Here is a 12,744-nt window from a genome sequence, read left to right on the forward strand (position 1 = left end):
CCAATGCCATCTCTTCCACTGCACACTCACCTCAAACATCACCTCCTGACTTTTCTCCTTTCTTTGTTGAAATATTGATAGCAGCTAAATTGAATAACACTGGCAAGCTAGCATTAGGTTTGTATGGTATAAGTAATCCAATCCTGTTTTACTCACGGAAGAATACACAGAAGACCTTTCTATTGGCCTATTGTCATCATTTTGTCACCAAGCTAGTGCTTATCACATTGTCTATTAAGACAGCACATCACATCAGTGTAGAGGATCAGAGAGATCTTGGGGTCCGTGCCCACAGGACACTCAAAACTGCTGTGCAGGTTGACAGTGTTGTTAAGGAGGTGTATGGTGTGTTGGCCTTCATCGACTGTGGGATTGAGTTCAAGAGCCATGAGGTTATGTTACAGCTATATAATTCCTTGGTCAAATCCCACTTGTAGTACTGTGTTCAGTTCTGGTCACCTCACTACAGGAAGGATGTGGATACTATAGAGAGAGTGCAGAGGGGATCTACAAGGATGTTGCCTGCATTGGAGGGTGTACCTTATGAGAATAGGGTGAGTGAATTTGGCCTTTTCTCCTTTGAGCTACGGAGGATGAGAGGTGACCTGATAGAGGTGTATAAGATGATGAGGGGCATTGATTGTGTGGATAGCCAGAGGCTTTTTCCCAGGGATGAAATGGCTAACATGAGGGTGCATAGTTGTAATGTGCTTGGAAATAGGTACAGACGAACGTCATGAGTAAGTTTTTCACACAGAGAGTGGTGGGTGTCTGGAATGCACGGCCAGTGGCGATAGTGGAAGCGGATACAATAGGGTCTTTTAAGAGCCTCTTAGGTAGATACATGGAGCTTAGAAAAACAGAGGGCTATATATATATTCAGGTGCCTAGCCATTCGGCGTGGGCCATCATGTCTTTCCATCCATCATGGTCCTTGACCCTCCGAATTGTAGTTGTTGCCTCCCCTGTTTCTAACTATGATGTTATTCCACCTATCATTTCTATTCTCTGTCTGCCTCTGCTTCTTTTTCCTTCCAGCTTTCCAGTTGTAACTAAATGTTCTAATGTCTCTCTTTGCATGATGTGCCCAAAGAATTTTGATTGCTGTTTCTTGATTCTTTTTAAGTAATGTACATTTTGTTTTTGGTCTCTGTAGAACTTCTTCGTTGGTTATCCTGTCCGTATATGATATGCATAGCATTCTTCTGAGGAACCACATCTCTGCTGCGTTGATTCTTTTTTCCATTGCATTTGTGATGGTCCATGACTCGCAGCCATACATCAATATCAGAAGAATGTTGCAGCTGAGAGTTCTAAGGCGGATGTCAATTGCTATTTTCTTGTTCGTTAGGATGTTTCTCATTTCTGTAAATGCTGTTCTTGCCATTGCTATTCTTGCTTTTATGTCTGTTTTGCATTTGTCATCAGATGTTACCCATGATCCAAGGTACTTGAAGTTGTGAACTTGTTTCAGGATTTCATTTCCCAATACGATCCTACAGTTTGGGATATAGGTTTCTTTGATATTACCATTACTTCAGTTTTCTTTTTGTTTAAGGTTAGGCCAGGTCTTTCACTCTCTGTGTTGATGGTAGATACTAGTTTCTGTAAATTTACTTCACTGTTTGCGATCAGTACTGTATCAGCCGCATAGTGGAGGTTGTTGATATTGTATCTTCCTATATTTATTCCAGGTAGGTCTTGTATGGTTCTCATGATGTTTTCATTGTACAGGTAGAACAGGTCTGGTGATTGAACACAACCCTGTCTGACTCCTCGCTTTATTGGCTGATATTCACCATTCTCGTTGTCTATCCGTATGGCTGCACTTTGTTGCCAGTAGAGATTGCTGATTATTCTTAGATCTTTTCTGTCGATGTTAATATCTTTAAGCATTTTCATGATGACTTGGTGTTTCACTGTGTCAAAGGCTTTTGTGTAGTCAATGAAACAGAAGTATAGGTCTTGTTGCACTTCTATTGACCTTTTGATAATATTCCTGAGAATATAAGTGGCATTTGATGTTCCCTTGCCTTCGACAAAGCTGCACTGTTCTTCACTGATCTCTGGTTGAATTTTGTTTCTTATTCTGAGCATGATGATTCTAAGTAGAAATTTTCTGAGGTGGCTCATTAAACTAATTGTTCTGTGTTGTTGCACCTGGTTTCTTTGGCAGTGCAATGAATACTGTCTTTAAAAGATCTTCTGGAACTTTGCCACTGTTGTATATTCTATTCAATAAGATTGTTAATTTCTCTACACCAAAATCTTCAAGTGCTTCATATAGTTCAACCGGAATGTTATATGGTCCTGATGATTTACCCTTTCGCATTTTCTTCATAGCATGTTCCACTTCTTCTTTCAGTATTGCTGGGCCCTCGTTGTTGTTGCCAAAATCAAAGCATCCTTTCAGTCTTTGTCGTCGTATAGGTTTTTGATGTATTCTGACCAACTTTGCATTAGTTTTCCTTTTTCCATAATTGTAGAGCCGTCTTTTGCTCTTATACATTCTGTTGTTGCCCCGCTTTTCTTCTGATTTGTGACCTCTTTGATCTCGTCGTGCATACGTTTGCTGTTGTTGGTCTTCTGCAATTGTTCTACTAACTCACATTTGTTCTGAAGCCAGTTTTCTTTTGCTTCCTTGCACTTGGTTGTTACCTGTGCATGTAAGGATACGTAGGCTTTTTCGTTTTCCTTACACTTTCTTCTTTGTTCCATAAGATTCTGAATTTCTTCTGTCATCCATTTCTTTTTAGCTTTTTTCTGTTGTTTGGGAATCACCTCTTGTGCTGCCTGTGTTATGTTGTCTCTGAGGTTTTCCCATTGCTGTTCTATAATGGTGATGTTTTGTAGAGCCTCAAATTTGTTCTTCACTGTTATTTGGAATTCATTTTTGATGTCACTGCTTTTCCTCAAAAGTCCCAAATTCAGCTTTGGCTCTACTCTTGGTCTTTAAAGCTTTCTGAGTCTCAGGTACATCACGCTGATTATTGGTACGTGATCACTGTAGCAGTCTACACCCGAATATGTTTTGCATGATTTCAGAGCATTTGTATACCTTCTCCTTATAAGCACGTAATCAATCTGTGTTATCCCCTGGGCTCCTCCATGTCCGTAGAGGGCTATACACCAGGGAAATTCTAGGTAGTTTCTAGAGTAGGTTACATGGTCGACACAACATTATGGGCTGAAGGGCCTGTAATCTGTTGTAGATTTCTACGTTCTATGTTTCATGTTCTATCACCCTTGGGTCCATATTCATCAGTGCCTAATGACAGTTCAAGGTGACTAATTCTAATCAAAGCTTTTCCACATTCTTAAAGGCACAATGTGTTAGCTGAATCTGGTGGCAAAAGCCATTCCAAAGGTCCTAGCAGACAGCTGGAAACTATAATTGAATACAGATCAGCTGGCGCCCAGAATTTTGAATGTATCTCTAAGGCATGGGTAGAGAAGATGAAGAGGAGTCACAGAGTGAGGAGAAAGCCTTTCTGTTCAATACTAGTAGTGAATCCTTAAGAGAGGGGGTCAGGGTCTGGTAAGGTACAATGACCTGACATGCATAGTCAAGTGAATTTATTCCCCACTAGCCACTAGCCTCACAGACTGCTCAATCTAACACATCTCCGTCGCCCACTTTCTCATATTCACCATTAGCAAAGATTAGATTTTCAGGATTGCAAATACTTCAAGCCTGATCCCCAAATATCACAACTTAAACACATTGCTACCTGTTTCAATTAGATACCTATGTCACCTAAGCACACTGCATACCTTTCTCTGTAGCAGTTACACAACCAGCACAGTCAGCAATGAACTACAGAGGTAGGGAAAATGCATCTCTGATAGCTCATTTTCATGGAGGAGTGACTGATGGTTGCTATTGGACTGGCCGTCCCTGAATCATATGCAGCATGGATTGAAACAGGCTGCTTCTAATTTTCCTCCTTCTACGTCATTCTCAGTTTAGCAATCCTGTCAAGGGCTAAGCCCAATATTGCCAGAATGTCGAGTGTGGAGACTCTGTTTTGTAAGATAATTCTAGAACAGCAAGTGCATTATTGCCCGAGGATATGAAAATGTGCCAAATGAGACTGCAGGTGACAGACTGGTGCTCAGAGAGCTTGTCCTTGATTTTCTCAATGAACATGAGTCATGTGGAGAGAGGATGGCTTTTACTTCTCAATAGCCACACATTGATTTGGCCTGATTGCGAACTCTGTGATGCTGAGTGACATAAATGCGTTGAGGCTGCATCAATGGCATCATGAATGACTACACTCCAGATATCTCCTGAATGTCACCTGAAAGTTTGGCACCATTTTCTGTTTGTTGTTCAAGAGTTAAGTTTCTATATGATGCCCTCATGGATATATAGAGCTGAAAGTTATTTTTGGTTCACAAGGGAGAAATGGTCATTTGGCTAAGTGTGCAAAGGTCTACTATCTGTAGAACTACCTCAACAAAGAGACGTCACACAAGCATTAGATTTTTAAAAGATCACTGTATCATCACAAATTGTAATTACAAGCGAAATATTTTTTATTAATTATATGTTAATATATGTTAATATAATATAGCTTATATATGCTAATTATATAAACATATAATTAATGTTTAGGGTTATAGAAAAGGATTCAGGGGAGAGTAGGATGAATTAATATCATTGAGTCAATATGGTTCAGCAATCCTGTTTTCTCAATTAATGCTTGTTTATTTATCACCTTTGCATCACCAGAGCAGTAATGCTTTTAATCCCTCTTAGTTATAGCTGCTTTTAATGAAAACTCTGTGAGGGGAAAACAGAAGTAGAATTAAAGTAATGGCTAACAAAGCTGAAGTTGTAACTGAATTATAAATGAAAAAGAAATCATTGTGGTGATTTTGTGGATCTAAACTCATATATTTGATAGCTGGATTGCTATACTTTGATAGCTGATTAGAGTTTTCCAGGATTCCACAAAAGCATGCCAATTCAGGACCACGGACAGCTCAGTGAGAGGCCGAAGTGTCTCTCTCTCTCTCTCTCTCTCTCTCTCTCTCTCTCTCTCTCTCTCTCTCTCTCTCTCTCCCCCCTCCTCCTCTCTCTCTCCCCCGCTCCCCCTCTCTCCCCCTCCCCTCCCCCTCCCTCCCTCTCTATCTCTCTCTTCTGTGTTGAAATGAAGCAATTATTTGTTAAGATAATTTAGACCAGTGGATCCCAAAACTTTTTTTGGGTTACTGCCCCCTTGACTCCCAGACCACATTCCCAGTACACCCCTCTCCCTTTCTGCATATAAACTATAAAGAGTTTTGATTTACGGTGCACAGTGACAGAGAATAGGAACTGCAATTTCAAAGCCGTGACAAATAATTACAAAAATATTCAACCTGTTTAAATCTACAAGTAAAATCATTTCTTTATTTACTTACAGTAAAAACAATTTTCATCAGCAGTTTTAGAGCTTACATTGGTAGTCCAGCTATTCACTACTTCATTGCTTTTTCACCTTTCAATGAGATGGATGGGCTTGGCGCAGTGACATCACCTTCTCAACAACAGGCTGAATCTCTCTCTGAAGGGGTCTCAGATCCCCATGCTGAGTAATTTGCAGTCTGTTTCGTTACTTTGAAAAAAGTTGGGCAACTGCACTGAAACTGTGGTCCACTGAATATGGTGTTCAAAAGGCACTAAACAGTAACTTGACCCTTTTCAATAGTGCAGGATAGTATTCAGAGATTTTTCTTCCAGTAACCAGAAGTCTCGACGTGATTTTCTGAACCCTGGCTTCAGCTAAGTTATTTTGTAGCGAGATCATTTCTTCCTCCATCCTTCCCGTTAATTCCTCATTTCAAGTATTCAGGAATGGATTATTACCCAATGTGGAATCTGGATTGAGAGAAGATCCTGAAATCTACCTGACATGTCTTTACGCAGCTCACCCAGGTGGGCACACGATGTTTGAAGATCATCATCTGGTATTTTTCCTTTCTCTTCCAAGTCAGAGAGGCTCAGAAATTGGAAAAGGTCCCAATGGTCTATGTTGCCCTCAAATAAGGTTAACTTGGACAGAAATATAGAGCAGACTGATTTGACTTTGATAAGACCTACATAATTTCCTTGCAATTGAAGATTGATTTCATTAAACTTTGCAAATAATTCTGACAAATAGGCAATGTCATGCCTAATATCCTGGAGTTGATTACTGAACGAAGCATTTGAGTTTTCATAGAATTTTATCCCAGTTTGAAAAATTGCATAGAAGTGACTCAGGCAGTTTCCTTTAGAGAGCCGTCTGACTTCTGAGCACAACAGCAAGCATTCAAACTGTTCATCATTCTCAATACAAAACTCTCAAAATAGTCCAGAATTGAGAGCGTAGAACTTGATTTTATTTACTGCTGTGATAACAGTATTTAATGACTTGTGCAGGCAATTTCTTAGTTTTTTTTTTGTGTGACAAAAGGTTGTCTGTGGATTATACAGCGAATGGTAAATATGTTAGATACAACTTTTATCAAGGAAGTAATAACCCCCTATGGTGGCATCCTGTCATTGATGGTGTCCCATCTGTTGCACAAGCAAAAATGTTGGTGAGGGAAATGTCTTTCTCTTTAAAAAATTGCTCAGCAACGTAAAATATTGATTTCCCTTTCATATCTGTTTCTAGTCCCCTTGCAAATAACAGCTCTTGAACCATGCTTTTGCCTTTTAAGAAGCAAACATAACCAAAAAGCAAAGATTTGTTGCCTGGCAAAGTTGATTCATATAACTGCAGAGCAAATTCTGTTGTCCTATATATGTTGCTTTGATTATTTGGACTTATGTAAAATTGTACTCAGAATCTCCCGTACTGCTGGCAGAATCAGTTGTTCACCAATTGTATGGGGTTTTCCAGATTTAGCAATGAGCAATGAAGTATTGTATGAAGCATGCAAACCATCACTGTTTGGTTGTGAGGTGCTGGCAAATATGTTCTGAAGTGTTTTTCGTTTCTATAAGTTTTCACGAAATAACTGAAAATAAGCCAAGTTCTTCTTTGCTTTATCAGAGTCATTAAGCAAAGAAATGTTCAAGAAGCCTGGACAGTTTCATTGCCTCATTTGATAAAACTTTTTCACACAACAGACAGATTGGCTGTTGTTGATTGCATGGTGCTGGTATAAATCCACATTTCAGATACTCCACACTATACTGTCTACACTTTTTCATTTGGTCTGCTTCTGCCATTTTCATTATGGATTGATGACCATGGTCAATCGCCTACTATTTAACTTCAGCCTCAATAACAACCAATAAAGTTATGACATCATAATAGTTCAGGCAAAACGTGACTCTCTACCTGTAGGTACAAAACGTGTGACCGCAATGTTTCTGTTAGGCCATAGGTGAGAGAAATACAATCAAGACCATTTGAAAGGGTAGATCCTGAACTTTACCTCATTGAATGCCATACCTTAATTCACGGAAACTGCGTCACTGAATGTTTAGAGTATAGGAATTGCATTAGTTGACACTGCACTGCAGTAGTGAATGGCAATAATGTGCGGGCTGGGCCCGGAAGTAATATGATCTATTCAGTTCAGATTTCTCATCATATGCCAGTTACGGAAGTGTCACATAAATTTTCAACAACTATAATGCACTTTGAGCAAAGTTTAAGAGAATGGTGGATTAGCAAGTGATGAGGTGATGACGTAATTGTTGTAATCAATTATGAGGCACATACGATCAAATACTTATAAGAAGTAATTCATTTCCTAAATTAAGCCTGTAATCCTTCATCTGCCTCTTGTTATTGAGTGCACCCCCTCCCCACGCCTGTGCTCCTTTCATGTTTTCCATCCCCTTGGATACTCTCACCAGCCCCAGGGGGAGTGATATTGCCCACTTTGGGAACTACTTATTTAGACACACAATCAAGCACACCACATATCCAAGTAAACCTGAAATATTCCCCCAGCATGATTTCAATTGTGTTACTATCAGTTCTAAAATTAGAAAATTAGAAATGCCTATTTAGAGGAAATCCTAATCTCTCCTATACAATATACAAATGGAAAGTTACAGACCTGAAATATTAACTACTTCTGTCTCTGTAGCTCGCACCTGACTTGATATTTAATACACTAGGTTCTGGAATAGTTCCGGAGGGCTGAAAAGTTGCAAATGTCACTCCACTCTTTAAGAAGAGAGAGAGGCAGAAGAAAGGAAGTTATAGGCTAGTTAGCCTGACTGGTTAGGAAGATGCTAGAGTCCATTATTAAAGATGAGGTTTCAGGGAACTTGAAGGTGCATGATAAAATAGGCTATTTTCTAAATGGGGAGAAAATTCAAAAGTCAGAGTTGCAATGGGACTTGAAAGTTCTTGTGCAGGATTCCCTAAAGATTAACGCAGATTGAGTTGGTGGTAAGGAAGGCAATGATAGCAATCATTTTGAGAGTAAGGATATAATACTGAGACTTTATAAGACAGCACCAGGAATATTGTGAGCGGTTTTAGGCTCCTTATCTAAGGCTGTGCTGATACTAGAGGGGGTTGAAAAGAGGTTCATGAAAGTGATTCCAGGAATGAAAGGAATCATATGAGAAGAATTTGATGGCTCTAGGCCTGCACTCTCTGGAAGTTCGAAGTATGAGAGGGGATCTCATTGAAACCTATTGAATGTTAAAGGCTATGAACGACATGAAGCCGAACCTGACCAGAGGGCTTAAAAGGAGGATTTTCATAGAGTCATAGAGTCCATTCTCACGTACGGATGCGAGATGTGGACACTCACCAAGACGATGCGGAAGTCTCTAGATGGTTGCTATACACGAATGCTCCGGATGGCTCTTGATGTGAGTTGGCAACAGCACATGATGAACATCAAGCTCTATAACAACCTACCGATGCTCACCACTAAAATCGAGGCCAGAAGACTGCAACTAGTGGGGCACTGTCTACGCCACCCTGAGCTACCTGCCAGCCTAGTCATCATATGGGACTCAAAGCATGGGAGGATGAACCCTGGGCGCCCTCCCAAGACTATGGTCAACACGCTCCTAGAGGACAGCGGCGTGGCTAATGTAGATGAACTGAACACACTGATGAGGGAGAGGGAGAAGTGGAGAGTCCGTCATCGTGCCTGACACCGACCCCCTGGGCCTGAGTCAATGTAGTTGTAGTAGTAGTAGAATGTTAAAAGGACTAGAGAGAATAGATGTGGAGAGGATGTTTTCTATAGTGAGGGACCCTGGGGCACAACCTCAGAATAGAGGGACATCCATTTAGAATGGAGATGAAGAGAAATTTCTTTAGCCGGAAGGTAGTGACTTGGTGGAATTCGTTGCCATAGGCAGCTGTGGAGGCCAGGTCACTGGGTGTATTAAAGGTGGAGGATGAGATTCTTGATAAGTTAGGGCTTGAAAGATTGTGGAACGAAGGCAGGAGAATGGGTTTGAGAGGGAAATGGATCTGCCATGATCAATTGGCAGAGCAGACTCACTGGGCCAAATGGTCTAATTCTGCTCTGTGTCTTATGGTCTTAACAGCCGTTCAGCCCCATCAAACTCCTCCGCAACAAGCTTCGAATGTGACCTTTCTTCTAGGTATCAGGTGCCTATACAATCCTTTACTGCATCTCACTCTGTAACTTTCTGAAGAAAAGTGCAAAGTTACATGGTGGATGAGGGGAAATGTAAAGGTTGCAGAAAGGACTGGTTTGAGGATAATCCTCAATAAATTCCATATAATGCAGTTTGTACTGTAAAAACTGCTCCAATTATAGAAGGTTCTGCAAAGAAAAGTAATGAAGCCTAGTTTGTGTTCCGTAGTTAGCTTTTGCTGCCTCCAGTACCCCTAGCCTTAGAGTTTCTTATGTCATCTTGAAATATTTGCTTGTTTTCAAAATGCAACTTATGTTTTTGACTGCATTTTGAATAAATGAAGAACCTATCTGTTTAATCATATTTCTTTGCCTCTTCTCTCTCAATTCCTTCTGTCAACTTCCATCCTGTATCACTGAGCACATTCTGAAAACTAGTGGGAAAACACTCACCCTCACTTTGGGACCTAAAATCCTTGTTGTGTGCTGTTAGACAGGAAAATGGTAGCAGTTGGGTGTAGAAATGCTAACAATTCCCAAGCAAATTGGATAGTTTTGACCCAAGCCAACTATGTTTTTATCAGAGAAAGCAATTATATGAGTTGAATATCAGCCATATATTTCAATTCCCCTCTCAAACAGGTACAAGCATTTCTGAACCCTTTGGATAATAATTGTTACATATGTATCATTTTTATAGACATACTTAAACATATAGCATATTTTAATAGCCCTTATCTCAACCATGTAAATCTTCAGCAGAGATTTTGTGACTGATAGATAGAACATTTTATACAGTCGAGCTATTTTCAGTTTGAGATGTCACAAGGATTGTGTTCTGTCACTAATGAAAGATGTTGGAACCTATGTCGTTAGTTTCTTTTTGTCCCTTTGAAAATTATTGGCATGTCTTATTTTTAAACTTAATGAGTACAGTTTGTCTTTGTACAGTGACTCATGGAGTCTCACTGAAACATACTGATTTGCAGCTGTACTGTATAAAACAAATAAACTGAGAGCAAACTACTGTTTGAGCAATACTTGTGTAAGAATCAGAATCAGGTTTAATATCAAGAAGACAATAAGGTTAGATTACTATTATTCTTTTTACATTGGTTTTGTGTTTCAATAATGAACCCTATTTGAGATTAGGAGCTGTTCTCTTGCAACATCCTTGTCATTATTTTAACTGTACCCTCTCCTAATGTCAGGGCACATAGGGAATAAATGAAACCTTATCTTCAAATGCCTAAGTTTCTCTAGGTCATATTAGATGTAAATTTGCACCAGTCCTATCTCAAAGTTGTAGTTATTATTTTGAGTAAAATGTCACCGTTGAGTTGGCAAACCTCATTAAGCCTGGTCTTAAGTCGTAATCTTGTAAATCATGCACCTTTGTGACATTTGACATCTGACAGTAACCACAATGTTAAGAGATAATTGGTCTGGTGAGGAAATATAGAGGCCTCAATGTGAAGGCTCCCATGGGAAGACTGAAAATGATAAGAGAAATAAAGCAACTGCAAGAAACTTCGGCCACTGAGGATTTGAAATAAAAATGGAACATGCTGAAAACATACAGGCAGCATCTCTGAAGAAAGGAACTTAGTTCGTGTTACAAGACAATGACATTTCAACAGAAAATGAAAACAGCTTTTAATTTCAAACCTTAAATTTAAAGCCTTTTCACATTTGAAGATGCTTGGTGGACTAACCCTCAAATTTGCAGTGTTCTCTTTTCATTCTCCACCTCCCCGACATTTCCTTTGGATCAGAATACCATGAAGCAAGCAGCTGGTTCTCTGGAGGGCCTGGCTAAACTGCCAACATCTATTTCGTCTTTTTCTTACACGTTTAATGGAATACTTTTGAATGGGATAAGTCTAATCAAATAATGAACACACAAATCAAAGTTATTGGAAGCACAGAGGAATCTGAAGCATCTTAAAAAACTGAGTGAAAGTGCATAAATGCTTGATTCTGATGTCTTAGAATCCCATTAAGTTGATGCTGCACACTGTTGGATTTGACAGAAAATATCAATGTGTTACTCTAAGCCCTTTATCCTGAGGCACCTTTTAGTGAGAGAAAGGGTTCCCTATTCAGTCTCTGACCAGACACCTTACTTTATGCTGCCTGCACTGTGCTGGAAATTACTGGAGGAGAATCAATCACCATCATTGTGGCTTTTCATTGCATTAGTGTTTGAGTATTGATCTGCAGCCAAAGAATGGTATGCCAATGATGCTTCAGCAGAAGTAACAAAAAAAAAGACTTTTAGCTTCTTTGTGAAAGTGACCTTTAAGTTAGAACTTAAGCTCAATGTTCTCCCTCACTATACATGCAAATGAAATATTGCTTATTTTTAATATACAGAATTATTGCAACTTACTGATATGAAAACAGTGCCATTTCATTTATTTGCATGAAGGAAGAGCAGATATGATATGTACAGCCTCTTACACAAGCATAATAATTAATTCTTTAAATATGTGTACATTATTTTGTAATGTATTCCTTGTTTGCAATGAGATGCTTAAACCAGCAGTTTTTTTAGGTGTACTGAACTACAAAAAATTAGTGTTCAGTGTCTTAGCCTTTTTTTTGTACATTGTCCTGAAGCTATCTGATGATAAAACACCAAATATTTTAATTGCATTTTGATATAGTGCCTGGCTGTATGCAATGCTGTTGATAATAGACTGCTAGAATTTTTCTTCTGAATCATTCCTTAAAAGAGCTCCGTATTACGGCTTTTAATCTTCAATCATTTGTCCTGCATACACCGAAAGTTTTTGATCTAGATACCTGTTGTGCATTAATCATTACTCAATCTTTCCTGCATACTGCTACCATGATGTTTTGCATGATGGACCTAGTCTTTATCAACTAAATAACGTAATTCAGGAAGTAGGTATACTTTCAACATGTTCACAAGATTAATACTTTACAGATAAGGGACTGAAGCTTTTGAAGTCATGAATTAAATGTACCTCATATATGAGCTTAGTTTCTACTAATTCCACTAATGTTAGTCTGGATTTACTGACTGAGGACGACACTAGTCAAACTGATGCTCCCATACTTGAAGAGCTTGCCAACGTCCCTATAGTGATGGTGGCTCCTCAGGCTAGTGGATCTATAATCTGATTTAACAGTCAATGCGTAGAGAAAGTC

The 12,744-nt window shown here is 39.2% G+C and overlaps 1 pseudogene; it reads right to left on the minus strand.

The window, feature by feature from the left end:
- Positions 1-2,409: 2,409 nt before the first annotated feature.
- LOC140203288 (protein FAM200B-like) lies at positions 2,410-7,210 on the minus strand (annotated as a pseudogene).
- Positions 7,211-12,744: the final 5,534 nt, after the last annotated feature.

This window comes from Mobula birostris, chromosome 9 (genome assembly GCF_030028105.1).
Source record: "Mobula birostris isolate sMobBir1 chromosome 9, sMobBir1.hap1, whole genome shotgun sequence".
In the NCBI taxonomy this organism is placed as follows: Eukaryota; Metazoa; Chordata; class Chondrichthyes; order Myliobatiformes; family Myliobatidae; genus Mobula; species Mobula birostris.